A 19,706-nucleotide genomic window follows, 5' to 3' on the forward strand; every position below is an offset into this window, starting at 1 on the left:
AAGTTAAAATGCACACTTTGCTTTGCTATAGAACAATGTATTTTAGGGGCTTCCAGGTGGCAGTAGTGGTAAAGAACCCGCCTGTCAATGCAGGAGACACGAGAAACTCAGGTTCAATCCCTGGATCAGGAAGATTCCCCAAAGGAGGGTATGGCAAACCACTCCAGTATTCTTGCCTGGAAAATTCCATGGACAGAGGAGCCTGGGGGGCTACAGTCCATGGGGTTGCAGGGTCAGACACAACTGAAGCAACTTAGCACATACAGTGTATTTTTTTAAAATCACTATAAAAACAATCAAAATAGAACAATTAAATCCTAAAATTTATATGAAATCACAAAAGACCCAGAATTGCCAAAGCAATCGGGAAGAAAAAGAACAAAGCTGGAGGCATAACCCTCCCAGACTTCAGATTATACTACAAAGCTACAGTAATCAAAACAGCATGGTATTGTTACAAAAATGAATATGCAGATCAACAGAATAGAATAGAGAACCCAGAAATATACTCATGCACCTACAGTCAATTAACATAGGACAAAGGAAGAAAGAATATACAAATAGAAAAAAGACAGTCTCTTCAGCAAGTGTGCTGGGAAAGCTGGACAGCGGCATGTAAATCAATGAAATTAGAATGCTCCCCCACATCATATACAAGATAAAAATTAAAAAAAATTCAAAATGATTTAAAGACCTAAATATGAGACTTGATAACTTCCTTGAAGAGAAAATAGGCAAAATATCCTCTGATATAAATCATAGCAATGTTTTTTAGATCAGTCTCCCAAGACAAAATAACTAAAAGCAAAAGAAAGTAAATAGGACCTAATCAAACTTAAAAGCTTTTGCACCACAACTATCAACAAAATGAAAAGGTGGCCAATGGAATGGGAGGAAACATTTGCAAAGAAGACCAACAAGGCTTACTTTCCAAAATGTATCAACAGCTCACATAAGTCAATATCAAAAACCCAAACAATGGAATCAAAAAATAAGCAAAAGACCTAAATAGACATTTCTCCAAAGAAGACTTACAGATGGCCAACAGGAATATGAAAAGATGTTCAACACCGCTAATTATTAGAGAAATGCAAATCAAAACTGCAGTGAGGTGTCACTTTACACCGGTCAGAAGGGCCATCATCAAAAGTCTACAAACAATAAGTGGAAAGGGTGTAGAAAAAAGGGAACCCTTGTATATCCTTGATGTGAGTGTAAGTTGGTGTAGCCCCTATGGAAAAGGAAATGATCCTCAAAACTAAAAATAGAACTACCATATGATCCAGCATTCCTCCTCCAGGGTATATACCCCAAAAAAGACAGAAACTCTAATTTGAAAAGCTACATGCACCTGAATGTTCATAGCAGCACTGTTTACAATGGCCAAGAAATGGAAGCAGCCTAAGTGTTTACTAACAAGATGATTGGTTTAAGAAGATGTGCTATATATATATATATATATATATATATAATATTTATATGTATATGATTATTAGCCATAAGAAGAATGAAACGTTGCCATTTGTAACAATATGGATGGACCTAAAGATTGTCACATGAAGTAAATCAGATGGAGAAAGACAAATATTATATGGTATCATTTATATGTGGGATCAAAAAAATATTACAAATGAATCTATATAAGAAAAAGAAATAGACTCACAGACATAGAAAACAAACTTTTGGTTACTAAAGGGTAAAGGGAGAGGGGAAGGATAAATTAAGGGCATGGGATTAACAAACTTGTTTGTTACAAAACTATACAAACTATTTTTCATAAAATAGAAAAGGGAGTTACATTCAGTATCTTGTAACTTAAAATGGAAAATAGTCTGAAAACAAATAACTGAATCACTTTGCTACACACCTGAAACTAATGCGATTTTGTAAATCAACTATAGGGCAGTTAAAAACAATTGAGGTAGAAGATCCAGCCAACACTACGATGGGTGGACACCTGTGTGCCCGCTCGGGGCTGCCATCCTGAAAACGTACCAGCCTTGCTGTGAACGGGGGTCTTTGGTGCCCTTGCTGACACACTTTGTATTAATAATAACATCCTTGTATGTCCAACCCGAAAGAGAAATATGCAGCTTCACTGCACGATCTGACCCTGGGATGAGTATTTAAAGTCAGAATATTGTGGGAAATCACAGGAAGATACAGACTTTCCCATCTAGGCCCAGCTATTCAGACACCAGAGAAGGCAATGGCACCCCACTCCACTACTCTTGCCTGGAAAATCCCATGGATGGAGGAGCCTGGTAGGCTGCAGTCCATGAGGTCGCTAAGAGTCGGACGCGACTGAGCAACTTCACTTTCACTTTTCACTTTCATGCACTGGAGAAGGAAATGGCAACCCACTCTAGTGTTCTTGCCTGGAGAATCCCAGGGACAGAGGAGCCTAGTAGGAGGCCGTCTATGGGGTCTCACAGAGTCGGACACGACTGAAGTGACTTAGCAGCAGCAGCAGCAGCAGCAGCAGCAGCAGCAGCAGCAGCAGCAGCAGCAGCAGCAGCAGCAGCAGCAGCAGCAGCAGCAGCAGCAGCGTTCAGCCACAGGTTTGCTTCCTCCTCCCAGGAAGGGAGGTGGGTTCCCTCCCGGGAGTAGCAATTTCAGGTCTGCGTAGAAACGGAATCCGAGAGTTGTTCCACGGGATGCCCGGTCCTTGGATGAGATTTCCTTTCTCTTTATACCTCGAAGGGGAGAGTGTGGAGATCCCAGGGGGAACCCCCCAGTGCGGGGAGGCGGAGAAGGGCAGGAGTCGCTGGCTGGGCTGAACTGGGGAAGCTGACAAAACGCAACCCCCTCTCCGCGCCCCCTCGAGCGCCCACTTCCCGGCGCCTCATCATCCCCAACCCGCTGTAAAGCACGGTGTAATCTCGCTTCTAAACACCGAATTACAGCAAACCAGGGGGAAAAAGCCCCGAAAGGAAGATTTAATTTCTGCTTCCCCATGCAAATCCTTTGGCCAGTCATTGAAGGTTCAGAGCAGGACCAATTCAGCTCCTTGTGCAAATTCCAAGCTGAAGGCATTTAGAAAAGAAGAGAGAGCGAGAAGGAGAGAAATTGAATGGATTTACTTTTCTAAGCACCAGCATTAACAAAGGTTCCATTTTCCATGGTTATGGGTCTGGCGAGCCGGCTCTCCCTGACGAGCTCTCCAAACACATGTGCTGGCCTGTTGAAAAGGCCTCACTGTTGACTGACAGATAATTGAAGTGACAAATTGTTTCATTGTATTTGGCAGGGAGAGTGCTGTATTAGATAATTATGGGGAACAGAGGAGCTCTGGGGTCTCAGGTCACAAGACATGCCTGACCCTATTTTCTGAATGTTCTGAATGGAGTCCTGGGTCCCAGAGGACCTGAGTGAGGGGCTCCTTTTTTCTTGATGCTGCGTTTTGTGTGTGTGTGTGTGTTTCTTTTTTCCTTCCCCTTTCCCTTCCCCTCCCCCTCCTGGTTCACCCCTCCCCCTCTTTTCCGATCTAGTGATTAAGAGCTGAAGCATATAGAGACCTCCAGAGTGGGGAGGGGGCCCTGCTCTCACCCCCATCTAATCCCAATGCCAGTTCCTGGCCATTTAGGAATATAGCTTGTGGATTTTATCCACAGCAGCAAGTTTGCAAACTCGTCATCCTTGGTTTGGCTGCCCACAGCGGCCTGAAAGGAGGCTGGCTGGTGTGGAGGGATGGGGGCTGGGGTCAAGGGAGTCCCTTCAAATGGCTGTGGGCGCTGGGGGCGCATCCTGCCAGAATAAAGGGGGTAGGGGGTTTTCTGTGTCATAGAGTCTTCCTGCCTTTGATTTACCTGAAGAAAAATTAGGGGATGAAAAAGAGCTAAAGATTATTATTAGGTAGTAGCACTCTCTCTTTTCCAGCTAAGCCCCAGGAGGGTCATACCATTTGTTGGTGGAGAAACAGGGGGCCCTCAGATTGGAGAACTCCCCATCTGGCACTCTTTGCCTCAAACACGGGGGCCTCCCAGGATATAATGAAAAAAGTTTCTGTGAGGTCAAAATACAAATTGTGTCCACCTCTGCCTTTCAAGAAGCTGGAAGTACATCATGTGTAAGGGGTACATGGATGGGTGGGTGAGTGGATGGATGGGTGGGTGAATGGATGGATGGGTGGGAGGGTGGGTAGATGGGTGGATGGGTGGGTTGATGGATGGATGGGTGAATGGGTAAGTGGATGAGTATGTGAATGGGTAAGTGGATGAGCGGATGGATGGATGGGTGAATGGGTAAGTGGATGGGTGTGGTGGATGGGTAAGTGGATGGATAGATGAGTGGATGGATGGATGAGTAGGTGGATGGATGGATGAGTAGATGGATGGGTGAGGGGCTTCCCTATGTCACACCTCCTGCCCTCCCCCACACACCAGGCAGTCATTCTCAGGAGTGGGGGGAGAGGCCCAGGGTTTGAGATGCCTCGGATGGTTCGGGGAGAGCCCAGAGCAGACCAGATGGGCCAGGAAAGAGCCTCCTTTCTACTTTACAGGAGTAAGTGAGTGGCTGATCTTCCTGTCCTCAGCCTGTAGCAGCTCAGGAAGAGGTGGAGTGTAAATTCGAGTCTGAGGAGTTTCAGTCTAAACCTCTCTTGTTTTCTCCAGAGCTTTGATGTTTCAGAAGATTCACTTTTCTTTCCAGTGGAAAGGTATTAGAGTTATACAGACTCTCAAGATTTCTCAGTTTCAGCTGAATTTTCACTTTTCCCTCCTGGACTTTTCCCCCCTGCCCCACCTTTTTATTTTTTGATTTTTCACTCTTAAATAGAAGTCCAGACGAGAGCCTCAAAAGATGATTGTCATTTGGTTTCTCAAATAATAATAATAATAATAATAATAATAATAATAATGGTGGGGACACCTGAAAATTTCTGCAGTGTATGTGACCCATGGACTTTCTCTGACTGTTTAAAAAAATCCAATAACTTTAAAAAGAACAAAAAATCTCTCCAGTGGTTTTAAGGCAGTCATTCCCTGGGTCAAAAATCTGCTGTGCTCAGTTCAAGACTGGCTTTGACTGACTTACAAAATATATATTCTGTGTGTGTGTGTGTGTGTGTGCACGCACGCTAAGTCATGTCCAGCTCTTTTGTGACTGCATGGACTGTAGCCCACCAGGTTCCTCTGTCCATGGAATTTCCAGGGAAGAATACTGCAGTGGGTTACCATTTTCTTTTCCAGGGGAACCTCCCAACCCAGGGATCCTAGTAAGAGCTATTAATTGGAGGGATTGTGAGTCTGAGGGGAGGGAAGAGAGCAGAACAGGGGCAGCGATGAATAAAAAGGTGTTAGCATCTTGTGACAAGAAGGCAATGGCACCCCACTCCAGTACTCTTGCCTGGAGAATCCCATGGACAGAGGAGCCTGATGGGCTGCAGTCCATGGGGTCGCTAGGAGTTGGACACAACTGAACAAATTCACTTTCACATTTCCTTTTCATGCACTGGAGAAGGAAATGGCAACCCACTCCAGTGTTCTTGCCTGGAGAATCCCAGGGACGGGGCGAGCCTGGTGGGCTGCCGTCTATGGGGTCACACACAGTCGGACACGGCTAAAGCGACTTAGCAGCAGCAGCAGCATCTTGTGATAAGATTATGGCATGGCTCTGTGGCGAGTTTTCAAGCACGGCTGCTGTCAGTTCCCTGGCACTTGTGTGCTTCTCACCTCCTCAGGAGACGGACTCGGATTCCCTTCCTGTAGGACTGACCTTAATGCCTTACCCGAACAGTAGGATACGGCAGAAGTGACTTTCAAGGACTTTATGGCAAGGTCATGAGCACTTTGCAGCTTCCCTGTCTGGGTCTCTTAGAATAGTTGCTTCTCGGAACACTCCTTCTTGGGACATCCCTTCCTGCGGCCCGGCCACCATGCTATGAGAAGCCATATGGAGAAACCACGTGAAGTTGTTCCGGTCCTTAACCAACTGACCTCCAGCTGACAGTCAACTGGCAACTGTCATCCATCTGCCAAGTGTTGGCCATCCAGTTGAAATGGAGCAGGAGCCTCTGGGGCTTTCCCAGGATGGAACCATCACCCACACCCATGTCCTCTGCCTGCTTTTCGTCTGTAGAAAAACTTGAGTCAAAGAATACATTTAATCAGAGAAGTCAGAAAATGTAGATGCAAAGGAAAGCAGTCAGATAAGATCAAATAATAATGACCGAGTCGTTAAGGAAAGCCCAGGACCCTTAGTTCCTCCTCAAGGCTTCTCGATAATACTCTGAGCCATGTCCTTTGAACTGCTTTGTAGATACTGGAATCCTCACCAGGTGGAAGAAGCTAACTTTACATCACGACTAGACTGGAGTCATGATACAAGCTGACACCGTTCCAAGAACTGGCCTCAAAGAAAGGGGAACAGACTAACCCTTGAACTAAAGATGAACTGACTTAAAACAGTCAAGAGGACGCTGATCAGACCACGGATGACCAATTTCAAGATAACTGTCAGAGCTGACTGTTCTTTTCTGCATGTAGTCCCCTTCCTCTGTCTATACACCCAGGAAACTCCCCTCTGAAAACTCTGGCCCCAGTGAAATGTGGGGAGGGGACGAGAGGGGAATTGGCCTTTGGGCATGAGTCTGCCTTCTCCCCAGGTTTCCAGTCTCTGAACGAAACAACCTTTCCTTTTCACCAACACTTGCCCCTCGAGTCTTGTAATCTGTGAGCAGACTGAGCCAAGAGAAGACTTCAGCCCTGACCCCTCTCTATCCAAATACAACCTAGGAGACATCTTAAATAAGCACAGCCCAACTGCCCCATCAACAGACACATGAGAGGCAGTAACCAATTATTGTTTCAAGCCCCGATGTTTTGGAATTGTTTGTTAATCAGCCAGGTGGCCAGCACACACACACACACACACACACACACACACACACAAAATGAGGCTCTGGCCCTAAAACCTTGTCTCAGGGAAGGAGCTAAAGAGAGAAGGGGGACTCCAGAAGAGGCAGGAGAAACAGAACACTGTCTATAAACAATAGAGAAAGCAGAGACCTAGAAGAAGGACGCAGAAATTCTATGGCCCAAAGGATGTTTCAGCTGATGGAAGCATGCAGCCGGCCCCAAATGCTTTGACGTGCCAGGGGAACAGCGGCATGGTTTTCTCTCCTTCTTATTAAAAGGGTGCTTTTCCCCATGAAATCAGTCTGAAGGACTCACCATGCGAGGCAGCCTCTCCTCCCCATCCTTCTTTAACCTGTGCAGCTGAGTGACGACAGACCCGATTCCCTTGACGGGGAGGGAGTATAATGTGTGGGGTTCTCCGTGTGGGGTAAGTAAAGGTGGAGGGTGTTTTCAGGAACCTGAGTGATGAGTTTTGAGAGTTTGCATCCAGAAGCTGGAGAGGTTTGCAGAAATCCAAGGTTCATCAGGAAAACAGTCTGGGGACTCTGTCAACTCAGTCCCTTGACCCCACACAGAGCTGGAGCAAGCACAAGTCAGTGCCATCAAAGGTCCTTGCCTGGGGTTCCCATCTCTTTTGCCCAGTGGACATATTTCCTGTTTCCTTTTCCCTGCTTCTCCCTCCCATTGCACCTTCTGGCAGAGACCCTTCCGGGGTGATTTAAATACCTCTTTGGAAATGAATGGTCTCAGCCCTTTCTGTTTCTAAACCTCCCTTTCGGAGTCAGGCTCCCAGGTGGACCTGCACTCTGGCAAATAGGCATGCCCTCCTGGGGCCTCAGCCTGGAGGGAGATGGCAGGCAAACCACCCTGCTAGCTGTCCCTTCTGAAAGAAGAACAAAGAGGAGATGGATATTCCTTGAGAAAATTCAATATGAAAAATTCAGTTTTCGTAGAAGGTAAATTAGAGAGCTATTCATACTGTAGGAGGTATTCCTTTAAACGTCCACTAGTGCATTTAAATATAATTTGATTTTAAACCTTCACCAAAGTAGCATTTCATCAGGCTGTGTTTACCATGTAAAGTGAGAGGGACAGATGTTTATAAGAAGGGAATCTAGCAGAAAGTGCCTTAGTCTAGAGACAAAGGGAGCCCTTGATTGATTTCTCAGAGGGGGAGATATTTTTCTACCTTCTGGAGTTAAAAACAAACAGCCACCGAGGTGGACAAATCAGGCTTTCTGTCGTCAGTTCACTTCACCAAGTGCTTTGTAAAAGAACCTATATGCTCCCATTTGGAATATGCCAAGTAAAGAGTTTCAAACTAGCAGAGTATACATACTAGGAAGAAGCCATCTTAAAAAAATATAGCAAGGTAAAACAAACCTTACTATTGTAAAAGGGTGTAACATGAGGCAATATTCTTTATTTCTATAAAAATAGGCTGATACTCTTAGGTCTCAGGAACGGAAAATGAATTTTGCCGAATTATTGAGAAAGAAATGTCTAGATCTATCTGTGAAGACCTTTAGATTCTAAGTTAAACTTCTCAGACAAACTCATTCTCAGGGTAAATCAAAATCAAATCCAAACAACCAAGCTAAACAAATAGACCAGAAGGAAAAAAGCCGACAATAACAAAAACACAAGTGGAAAAAAATTTTTTTTAAATTAAAGGCTTTGTGGAAAGAAATTACAGTTAGAGTGGAGGAGAAATGGAAGCCTAATTCGGTTTGATTCCATGTAATTCAACTCAGCTCAGCCCACCCCAGACCAACCTAACCCAACTCAACCCAGTCCATTCCAATCCAGTCCAGTCTCATCCACCCTAATCTAATATTTATTGAGTGCCTACTATATGCTGGCAGACTGTTAGATTCTGTGGATTCGGAATAGAGTGGGACACACTCTCTGCTCCCAAGCAGCTCTGTTTGCAGCATCTGCAGAGGATCAGATGTACATTCGTACATGAGAAGAGGTCCCGGGCTAGTCCATTGCTTCCTGGCCCTCTGGGAAAGCCCTGCCCTTATGACCCCACCTCTGTGCTGCCAGCTCAGCCCAGTGCCTTCTCACCTCTGCACAGAGGGGGTACCACAGCTCCATGTGCGTGGCCGGGGTGGGGGGTGCACATGGGCAATGTGCCTGGTCAGATAGAGCTCATCTTTTCCAGCACATTTGCTAGAGCTTAAATTTCATTTATGATCCCTTTTATTTCTCTCCCACTGTCAGCCTAGCACAAATAATAATTATTAAAGCCCTTTCCCCACCATCGAAATAAAATACAGCTAGAGAGCTAAAGCACAGCCAGTCCATTGAGAGCTGACTGAAGCTGGGTAAGACCAATAATTCAAAACAGATGAACGAACGGCAAATACTATGGGCTCAGTATCCCAGGCTGACCTGACCTTTGAAACTTGCTGAAAGTTATCCTTGAAATTCCCCAGAACTCCTTGAATAACTTCTGTAAAAGGCTTATTTATCACAAAGTCATAAATAATACTCGCTAGGTATTTGCTCCATCTATCTAGAAAATGAACGAGGCCAGAAGGCGTGAGCTCAGTGGCTGAGCTGGGGTGGGGGTGGGGTGAGCCAGGATTGTGGGGTGACCACTCACAGCTCTGGGGAGAAAGTACAGAGGGGCTGCAGCTTTCCATCTTCCGAACGTGGGGGTGGGGGGTGTAACAGGAGGGTTGCTCGAAGAATCTGTTTCAATACAGCAGATTTTAATTTCATTGCCTCTACGCAGAGGTGGCTGCAGATGGCTGTCAAGAGACATAGCTCTGGCAAATAATTCAAGTGATACTTTTACAATCACCGAATTGTTTCTGGGCAAGATCCCAAAGTCCCTTCCTTGTGAGATAGGCGCTCTGCAACTGCCTTCTGTGAACACTAGAGGCCCGAGTCATTCATTCATTCACTCAACAAATCTATCCAAAGGCATCATCCTCGTTTTTTGAGGGCTATAGAAATAATAAGGATTCAATTACATCTTCCAAGGAATCTTTGTCATTAGAGAGACAGAGAAATATGCCAACATCTAGGACACAATGCGGAAAGTGATAAGCATCTTAGGGCAGGAACACAGACAGGGCACGAGGAATCCAGAGGATGACTTCCTGCTTACGGGGGCAGGCAGTGGTAAGAGGGGGGCAGGGGAGGAGATGAGAGGATTTCTAGAGGAAACCCCACCGAGCGGAATCGCAAAGTCTGGGAAGGATTTAGCAGGGCAGGGGTGAATCCTTCCAAGATGAATGGAGTGTGAGAAGATCAAATATAGACAGATACAAGGCTTGGCCCCAAACAGGCTATGAATTTAAAGAGGGGTTGGTGGTGGGAAGGGAGGCAGGGAAACTAGGACCACTGACAATGCTTCTCATAAGATCTAAGGAAGATGCTGTTATGAAGAGAAAGGGATGCTCCACACCTATCATGCAGAGTGACAGGCAGAAGTTGGCATCTAATCGTGTGGGTGTTGCGGGGTGGGAAGGCAGATGAAGGGATCCTCAAGCAGTGATGTTAAGACCATTTCCTCTCTCCAGTGTGTGATGCTATTAAAGATGATGCTATTCAGCCTCACAGTCTGAGTCTGCCTGCAGGGAATTGGGGGTCAGCAGGGAAGTTAGGAAGTGATGCCTGCTTGCGGGAGAGAATCACAAAGGACAGTCGACTGTGTCTTAGGCAGCTGACAGCTGGGCCAGGAAAGGTGTGAGGTATTTGCAGGTGAAGGGGATGGAGCCTGTGGGGGGAGGCTGAGGAAAGGGAGGGGTAAGCAAAGAAGGGGTGCACAGCTTGCAGGAGGAAGCCTGGGCTCTCAGGAGCGGATGTCTGGGAAAGTCGAGGTGGGGAGATAGGGGAGTCAAGAGAGTGCCTGGGGAGTTCCCTGCCAGTCCAGCAGTTGAGAGACTCCAAGCTTCCAATACAGGGGCTGGGGGTTCAGTCCCTGGCTGGGGAACTATGATCTCACATGCTGTGTAGTTAAAAAATAAAATAAATAAATAGGGGGAAAAGTAACTTTGAAAAAATGAGCGCTTGTCCTCCCTCTGATGAGGTCAGAGGACACAGAGAGCCACCTTAAGGTCTGCGGAGGCGGTTGGTGCTGCACCAGGTCGGCAGGAAGCAGTGGTCAGGACCTCCTGCCTGACGTTTTGCCTCTGTTTTTATTCTTTATCCAGGGCTGATGTTGGAGCTGAAAGGCCAATACTTTGGCCACCTGATGTGAAGAGCTGACTCATTGGAAAAGACCCTGATGCTGGGGAAGACTAAGGGCAGGAGAAGAAGGGGATGACAGAGGGTGAGATGGTTGGATGGCATCACCAACTCAATGGACATGGGTTTGGGTGGACTCTGGGTGTTGGTGATGGACAGGGAGGCCTGGTGGCCAGCAGTTCATGGAGTCGCAAAGAGTCGGACATGACTGAGCGGCTGAACTGAAGGTACACTGGGCTCAGCTGGGAGCTGTGTCTCCACCATTCCTCCCTGGAGTACAGAGCTCTGAACTGGGTGGTTGGGCTGTTTGTCTTTTCTGGGGAACCGAGCCCTTTGGCAGGATGGTGGCTGGATAGATTGGAGAGGGCAGGTTTGCCATGCCAGGGAGCTCTGCCCTGCGATGCTCTGAAGACCCTGCTTGCTTTTCCTTGTTCTTCAGTGGCCTTCTTGGTGACCCCCAGAGGACATGTGCTGTCTGCAGGGCACAGCACAACTGGTTGTGATGGAAGCCTCACCAGAAGCTTGACACGGTTCCTGCTCTTATCCTAGAGTGTTAGAGCTGAGCCAGGGCTGAGGGGTCATATTGACCAGGGGCCTCTAATCTGTTTGCCCAGGAAACCAGGTCTGGACTGAGTGTCCCAGCAGCTACTGGAGAAGCCCTCCAGGGTCACGGAGGGAGCCTGGCGGTACAGCTTGGGTTGGTGTCTCTCCTCCAGGGCAGATGTGATGCCGGGCTTCAGAGATGGAGTGAGGAACCAAGCTGCTAAAAAGGTGCAGAAATGACTCATGGGGGTGATCTCCACCCAGCAGTACCATGAGCTGGGGCCTGGTGGCTCAGACAGTAGAGGATCTGCCTGCAGTGCCAGAGACCTGGGTTCGACCCCTGGGTTGGGAAGTTCCCCTGGAGAAAGGCATGGCAACTCACTCTAGTATTCTTGCCTGGAGAGTTCCATAGACAGAGGAGCCTGGCAGGCTACAGTCCATGGGGTAATGGAGTCAGACATGAGTGAAGCAAGTAACATGATGATGCCTGGTGGAAAGTAGGTGCTTAATAAACATGAGTTGAAATAAAAGAGTGAGGACATTCATTAATTCCATTGTGATTAGGGAAGGGATAAAGGTTAAGGAATTAGGCGTTTTGATTATGAGTTCAGCCTCTTCTCTCTGCACCATAAGCTTTTCAGCTTCTTCTTGAAATTCCAGAGTCTTCCTCCAGGCCTGAGCGACTCAGTTCTCTTTAGGCACCTGGAGTGTTAGACCTCCATTCACTGTTCACTCACTCACTCCTTATTTAGTAATTCTTTTTCTTTCTTCCTCTCTCTTTTCCTCTTTTTTCAACTACACCATGAAGACATTGTTAATTGGGCATCTATTGTAAGTCAGGTAAGGAAGAGATATTCTTGATGGTCCCTGTAGGACTGCGTATAAATAAAAGGCAGCCTGGTGGCTCATGTCCCCGGGTGGTGGGTGCTGTTGCCTGGACTCACACCATCCTGCCTGCTCTCTGACTTCCCTTCCCCTCGGAGCCTGGGCTTTGTCACGTGACTTGCTCTGGCTGCTGGGAAGCCAGCAGAGGCTGAGAAGTACCTGTGCGGTGGGATCAGTCCTCTCCCCATTGTTAGGACCTGTGTCTGCCACCACGTGAAGAAGCTTCCGGTGATGGGAGACACTCTCCCTGGTTGTTCTGTCATCCTGGTTGGCGGTCTGCCATCAACCAGATGTGGAAGTCATCCCATTACATTTCAGGGCTGTTTGTGAAAGTGAAGTCATTCAGTCATGTCCGACTCTGTGACCCCGTGGACTGTAGCCTACCAGGCTTCCACATCCATGGGATTTTCCAGGCAAGAGTACCAGAGTGGGTTGCCATTTCCTTCTCCAGGGGATCTTCCCAACCCAGGGATCAAACCCTGGTCTCCTGAATTGCAGGCAGATGCTTACCCTCTGAGCCACCAGTTCAGTTCAGTTCAGTCTCTCAGTCTGTGTCCGACTCTTTGCGACCCCATGAATCGCAGCATGCCAGGCCTGCCTGTCCATCACCAACTTCTGGAGTTCACCCAAACTCATGTGCATCGAATCCGTGATGCCATCCAGCCATCTCATCCTCTGTCGTCCCCTTCTCCTCCTGCCCCCAATCCCTCGCAGCATCAGGGTCTTTTCCAATGAGTCAACTCTTCGCATGAGGTGGCCAAAGTATTGGAGTTTCAGCCTTAGCATTAGTCCTTCCAATGAACACCCAGGACTGGCCTCCTTTAGGATAGACTGGTTGGATCTCCTTGCAGTCCAAGGGACTCTCAAGAGTCTTCTCCAGCACCGCATTTCAAAAGCACCAATTCTTTTGCGCTCAGCTTTCTTCACAGTCCAACTCTCATATCCATGGCATCTGGTCCCATCACTTCATGGGAAATTGATGGGAAAACAGTGGGAACAGTGTCAGACTTTATTTTGGGGGGCTCCAAAATCACTGCAGATGGTGATTGCAGCCATGAAATTCAAAGATGCTTACTCCTTGGAAGGAAAGTTATGACCAACCTAGATAGCATATTCAAAAGCAGAGATATTACTTTGCCAACAAAGGTCCGTCTAGTCAAGGCTATGGTTTTTCCAGGGGTCATGTATGGATGTGAGCCACCAGGGACACTCATTATCCTTGAGAGGCTGTGAAAAGTGAGCTTCTAATGTCTTTCCAACTAAAAATTTATTCTTGCATCAGGATGGGCCGTGCTTTAGTCCCCGAATCATTCTCCAGCTATGGATCTCATTTTATTTTGTTCACACTTCTTTTTAAAATTTTAATTTTATTTATTTTTTAATTGAAGGATCCTTGCTTTACAGAAGTATGTTGGTTTCTGCCAAACATCAGCATGAATCAGCCATTGGTATATATATGTCCCCTCCCTCTTGAAACTCCCTCCCATCTCTCACCCCTTCCTACCCATCTAGTTTGTTTCAGAGCCCCCATCTGAGTTCCCTGAGTTATACAGCAAATTCCCATTGGCTATCTATTTTACATATGGTAATGTAAGTTTCCGTGTTACTCTCTCCATCCATCCCACCCTCTCCTTCCTCCTCCCCTTTTTCACCCTCTCAAAATTTTTTTTTTACTTATTTACTTGTTTGCACCAGGTTTTAGCTGTGGCATGCAGGATCCAGTTCCCTGACCAGGGATGGAACTCAGGCCCCCTGTTTTGAGAGTGCGGAGCCTTAGCCACTGGACCATGAGGGAAGCTCCTTGTTCACACTTTCTTGAAAGCCATTTGCTCTCTTCCAACCTCTGGCCTGAAATCAACAATAACTATTTATTGGCCTTGCTTCACAAGATGCAAAATATGAGCAGTCTCCACCAAATTCCCCGGTCTGCTGGGAGTGGGTGCAGCAGAGGAAGAAATGTGTATCTCCCGGGCACCCCCAGGGAGCACGGGAGAGCTGCCCCTTCAACCAAGGAGCCTTGCAGACTGGGCTCCACTCTGTCAGGCACCCAAATGGAGGGCACCCATCACCCTCCATCCACGAGGAGCCTTAAAGGGCCAGGGATGGCCATCCTGCTGCGAGGCCCCAAGGGGCAGCGTCTCTGTCCACCCACTCAGAAGTCTTCCCTGGTTGAGGGCAGAGTCTCAGCTTCTGGGGCATGAAGACCCAGCTGAGGAGTCTGTGCTTTGTTATAAGAGGGGATGGTTCCAGAGGGTTAAGTTGGAGCCTGCTTTGGGGGTGCTCTGTGATTCAGTGGTCCCTGAATTCGTGGGGCAACTTCTAGGGCTGGGGAGACTGTTAAGAAGATGGATAAGGGGTGCAGCTACTTAAGTAAGAGGTGATGGCGATGGATATGCAGTGATAACCGCGGCGGGAATCAGGCGTCACTGGCCCTGCTGGCGGGGTGATGGCGCTCGCAGTGCTGTAGGGCGGGTTTGCGCTCGGCCAGCCTGGGTGCTGCCCACTTGCACAGGGCACTCTCTCTCTGGCTCTCCCACCTCCAACCTCAGGCTTTTTCACTCCAGTCATCCTGCCGATGCCTTGAACATCCAACACCCCCTCCTGCCAAATCCATGTCCCTTCCTCTGTCACAGTCCTTCTGGGCTCTGGTCTCTACCAACAGACAGTTCAGCCCAGATAAAGGCAGCCCAGTTAATCTGTATGCTGCTGCCAGTGTTCCAGGTTCAGATAATACGCTCGTTACTGCAGGCACGTGGCCGGGCTCTTGGAGAAGGCCATGGACCAGCGAGACTCGGGCTGGGGTTTGGTTTGTACCTGGGGGTCCTGGGGTGAGCTTGAACAGATGGGGTCTCACTGCCTCTTAAGCCATCCTGAGGGTATGGTATGGCCATTCAGGCCTCCTCTGACGCTGACCTCTGAGCTGGGGCAGCAGAAAAGTCATGGGCTTTGGAGTCAGATGAATCTGATTTGGCCCCTTACAAGCTCTGTGACTTACAGTTTCACTTCCTGCCTCTGGACCTCAGTATTTCGCATCTGGATAGGAAAGTATCTCATCTAATAGGAAAAGTAACCCCTTTCCTAGCAAGTGTGGGCTTGCTGTGAGAATTGGAAAGAATAACTGAAAAATAGTTACCCAGGGTGGGTCCCCGCCGACGGCAGTTCTGGGACGAGGGGGTCCTCCTGCCTGAAGCCTTGGGGACACAGGGTGCCCCCAGGCTCAGGGCTGCAGGCTTGGCTCTGGAGTCAGACCCCGTGGGCTCCAAGGCTGGTTCCACCACTTATGAGATGTGTGACTTTGAGAAAGCTGCTTTTCTGGGCCCTGGTTTCCTTGCCTGTAAGAGGACAGTGTCAGTCCTTCAGTCATAGGGATTAAGTAAGGGATCTCGGAGTATGATGGAGCTGGCACTGTACCAGGCTAGAAGCATGGTTCGAGGGGGCTGCAGGAGGACTTCACAGGCTGACCGTTTTGTCTCCTCTCTCTCAGCTCTGTCTCTCACCAGTGGTGGGGTCACTGCTGGGGCAGAGGCACTGGGGAGCAAGCTGTGGGGCCCGGGGGGCTCAGGGTGGAGGTGCCTGCCCCATACGGCAGAGGGCAGGGGTTCTCAGGGTGTGACGGATCAGAGCATCTCACCTTAAGAGGCCTGGAGAGCTACAGACAGAACTCTCTGGGAGGGACAGCCTGGGGCCTGGGGTGTGAGAGGTTTGGCATGCAGGTGGAAGGGAAAGAAATTCAGCTTTTGTTTAGCTCCTGGGTGTGTTAGAGCATTATTGATATACTGATACATTATCTCCATTAGTCTTTGTGGACTATGTATGTTATTGCGTTTTTAAAATTCTTTTTTGGCTGTGTCATGTGGCATGTGGGATCTTAGCTCCCCGACCAGGGATTGAACCCATGCCTCTGCAATAGAAGTGCAGAGTCCTAGCCACAGGGGAAGTCTCGGGTATGTTATTATCACTCTGCTTTGCAGACAAGGAACCTAAGGCAGAGTGGTTTCTATCTGCTGAGGTCATGAGGAGAGTGGCTGAAGGGAGAGGGACTAAGCCAGGTGTTTGCGGGGCTCCAGAGCTCCTCCTGGGCAGAGGCTGGGCAGCGGCCCCAGCGGCTTCGGCATGATCCGCGGATCCTCCAGTTACCAGCGAGGCCAAAGCGAGCCCTGTGACTCGTGGTCAGCTGCATCCTTGGGGTGTGGCTCCACGAATCGGTCAATCAGCAGACACAGGCAGACTCCAGCTTCGAACGCAGGCTCGGGGCAGCGGGGGAAGGAGACCTGCCGAGCTTGCCAACTTGCAGCGGAGTCACCAGCTTTCAGTTTGCTGAACTTGCCTCTGAAACTCTGGATGGTAAGACGTCACAAACCCTCCCTTTTTCTCTTCTCCTGGAACTGTTCTTGACCACAATTTCTACTGTCCGTTTGTTTTGTTGGGTTGTTTCTCTTTCTCCTGCAGAAAGGATACTCGGATCGAAAAGACAAGACAAACAAAAGCCTCAGTGAGATGAGAATTGCGGCTGATGGAGTTCTGGCTAACTGAAGCATCCTGCGGAAAGGCGGCTTTTATCCCTGTCACTCAGCATCGGTTTAGTGTGTTATCTGCCATCGCCACTGACAACCAGCGAGTCCTGTGTGTGGTCACATTACCTTCTGGGGTGTGTCTGTGCCAGGGGATAAAGGGGCCCAGTAGGTGGGTCTGTCCCTCCCTGATCTCCTGTAAGAGTCAGTGGCCCTTGGAGAGGAGGTGGATCTCATGGGGCCGAGCAAGCCCTGCTCTGTCTTTGCACGTGTTCTGCGCAGTGATCCCAGGTCTGTGTGATGCCTGCGACTGAAATGGGTACCAGGTGCGGGGAGGGGCAGGAGGGAGACGTTGAGAGAAGGGCTGCAGGTCTGGCATCTTCAGTGGGCAGGGCCTCTCTGGTTAGGAGGCTGGCGGTCCCCAGGGCCTTTTGTTTATCGTTCTTTCCTGTGTCTTCCTTCCTCCTTTCTCCTTCCCCCTTTTTCCATCCACCCATCCACGACACTGTGTAAGAGATGTGGGATGACATATACAAGACGTGGTCCCTTCCCTTTAAGAGCCTCCAATCTAGGAAGATGGGTGAGATAAAGACATACATAAAGCAAAGCAAGAAAACAGCAGGGCTGCAGAGCAGAGTATAACCGTGAGCTTTCAGGGGAGAGGTCTTGCTGATGTGGTCAGGAAGAGAGGTGAGTGAGCCGAGCCTGGAAGGGTAGGTGACGGGGTTTCAACTGATGGAGGGGACAGGATCAGCCTGTCAGGGAACAGAAAGAGCAAAGGTCAAGGTTGGAGGATGGGAAGCCTGTGGGTGTCCAGGGAAAGGGGAGCTGTTTGGTTTGGCCGTGGAGGAGGATGAGCGAAGATAAAGATGGGGGAAGTTTGGAGCCAAGTTGCAGAGGGCCCTGACTTTAGGCTTTGCTGGGAGAGGCGGTCAGGGTCCACGCAGGGTTTTTGGCTGGAGGGTGCCTGTCCTGAGCAGTGCTGACACACAGCTGGCAGAGACAGCAACACCAGGAAGGGCTTTCCGTGGCTCTTCTTGGATGCCAGGGGGTGAGTCCACACCCACTCTCGCTCCCTGACCTGGAGGTGCCTGCCATGACTTGCTCGGTCATTCCTCTCCTGCCCAGCACTGCGAGCCACTCCCATTAAGCTGAGGATCCACGGAGTAAGCCCCGCCAGACTTGACTGGATGACTAAGTGATGGGTCACTCTTATGGAAGGAAAACATTGACCAGAAGAACCTGTCTAAGGGAGGCAGTGAGTGAGTGAAGTCGCTCAGTCGTGTCCAACTCTTTGTGACCCCATGAACTCTAGCCCACCAGGCTCCTCCGTCCTTGGGATTCTCCAGGCAAGAATACTGGAGTGGGTTGCCATTTCCTTCTCCGGGGGAACTTCCCAACCCAGGGATCGAAGCCAGGTCTCCCGCATTGCAGGCAGACACTTTAACCTCTGAGCCACCAGGGGAGCCCAATTAAACCTTGTCAGAGACAGAGAGGAATCGCTTGGTAGATGTGCATGTCCCAGCCATGACCGGAGAAGGCAATGGCACCCCACTCCAGTACTCTCGCCTGGGAAATCCCATGGACGGAGGAGGCTGGTGGGCCGCAGTTTACGGGGTTGCTAAGAGTCGGACGTGACTAAGCGAGTTCACTTTCACTTTTCACTTGCATGCATTGGAGAAGGCAATGGCAACACTCCAGTGTTCTTGCTTGGAGAATCCCAGGGAAGGGGGAGCCTGGTGGGCTGCCGTCTATGGGGCTGCACAGAGTTGGACATGACTGAAGCGACTTATCGGCAGCAGCAGCAGCTGTGAGAGTCCTTTTTTAAAAAAATGCATTTTATCAAAGTATAGTTGATTTACATTGTGTTAATCTTGCCTGGAGAATCCCAGGGAAGGGGGAGCCTGGTGGGCTGCCGTCTTTGGGGTCGCACAGAGTCGGACATGAGTGAAGCAAGTTAGCAGCAGCAGCAGCAATCCCTGCTGTACAGCAAAATGATTTCAGCTATATATATTTATATACAAATATGCACACATTCAGTTATATATATGTATACTTACATAGCTATGGTTTTTCAGTCGTCATGTATGGATGTGAGAATTGGACCATAAAGAAGGCTGAGTGTTGAAAAATGGATGCTTTGGAATTGTGATACTGGAGAAGACTCTTGAGAGTTCCTTGGACAGCAAGGAGATCAAACCAGCCAATCCTCAAGGAAATCAATCCTGAATATTCACTGGAAGGGCTGATGAAGCTAAAACTCCAACACTTTGGCCACCTGATGCAAAGAATTGACTCATTGGAAAAGACCCTGAAGCTGGGAAAGATTGAAGGCGGGAGGAGAAGGGGACTGGTTGAATGGCATCATCGACTCAATGGACACGAGTTTGAGCAAACTGCAGGAGATTGTAAAGAACAGGGAAGCCTGGTGTGCTAGAGTGCATGGGATTGCAGAGCTGGACACGACTGAGTGACTGAACAATATATATACAGATATATATACACATACACGCATTCTTTTTCATGTTCTTTTCCATTCTGGTTTATTACACGATATTGACTATAGTTCCCTGTGCTGTAGAGTAGGACCTTGCTGTATCCGTTCTCTCCGTTTATAGTCTGCATCCGCTAACCCCGAGCTTCCACTCCATCCCTCCCCCACACTTCCTTGGCAACCACAAGTCATGATTGTCCTTTTGAATGAGAG

Source organism: Capra hircus, chromosome 27 (assembly GCF_001704415.2).
Source record: "Capra hircus breed San Clemente chromosome 27, ASM170441v1, whole genome shotgun sequence".
In the NCBI taxonomy this organism is placed as follows: domain Eukaryota; kingdom Metazoa; phylum Chordata; class Mammalia; order Artiodactyla; family Bovidae; genus Capra; species Capra hircus.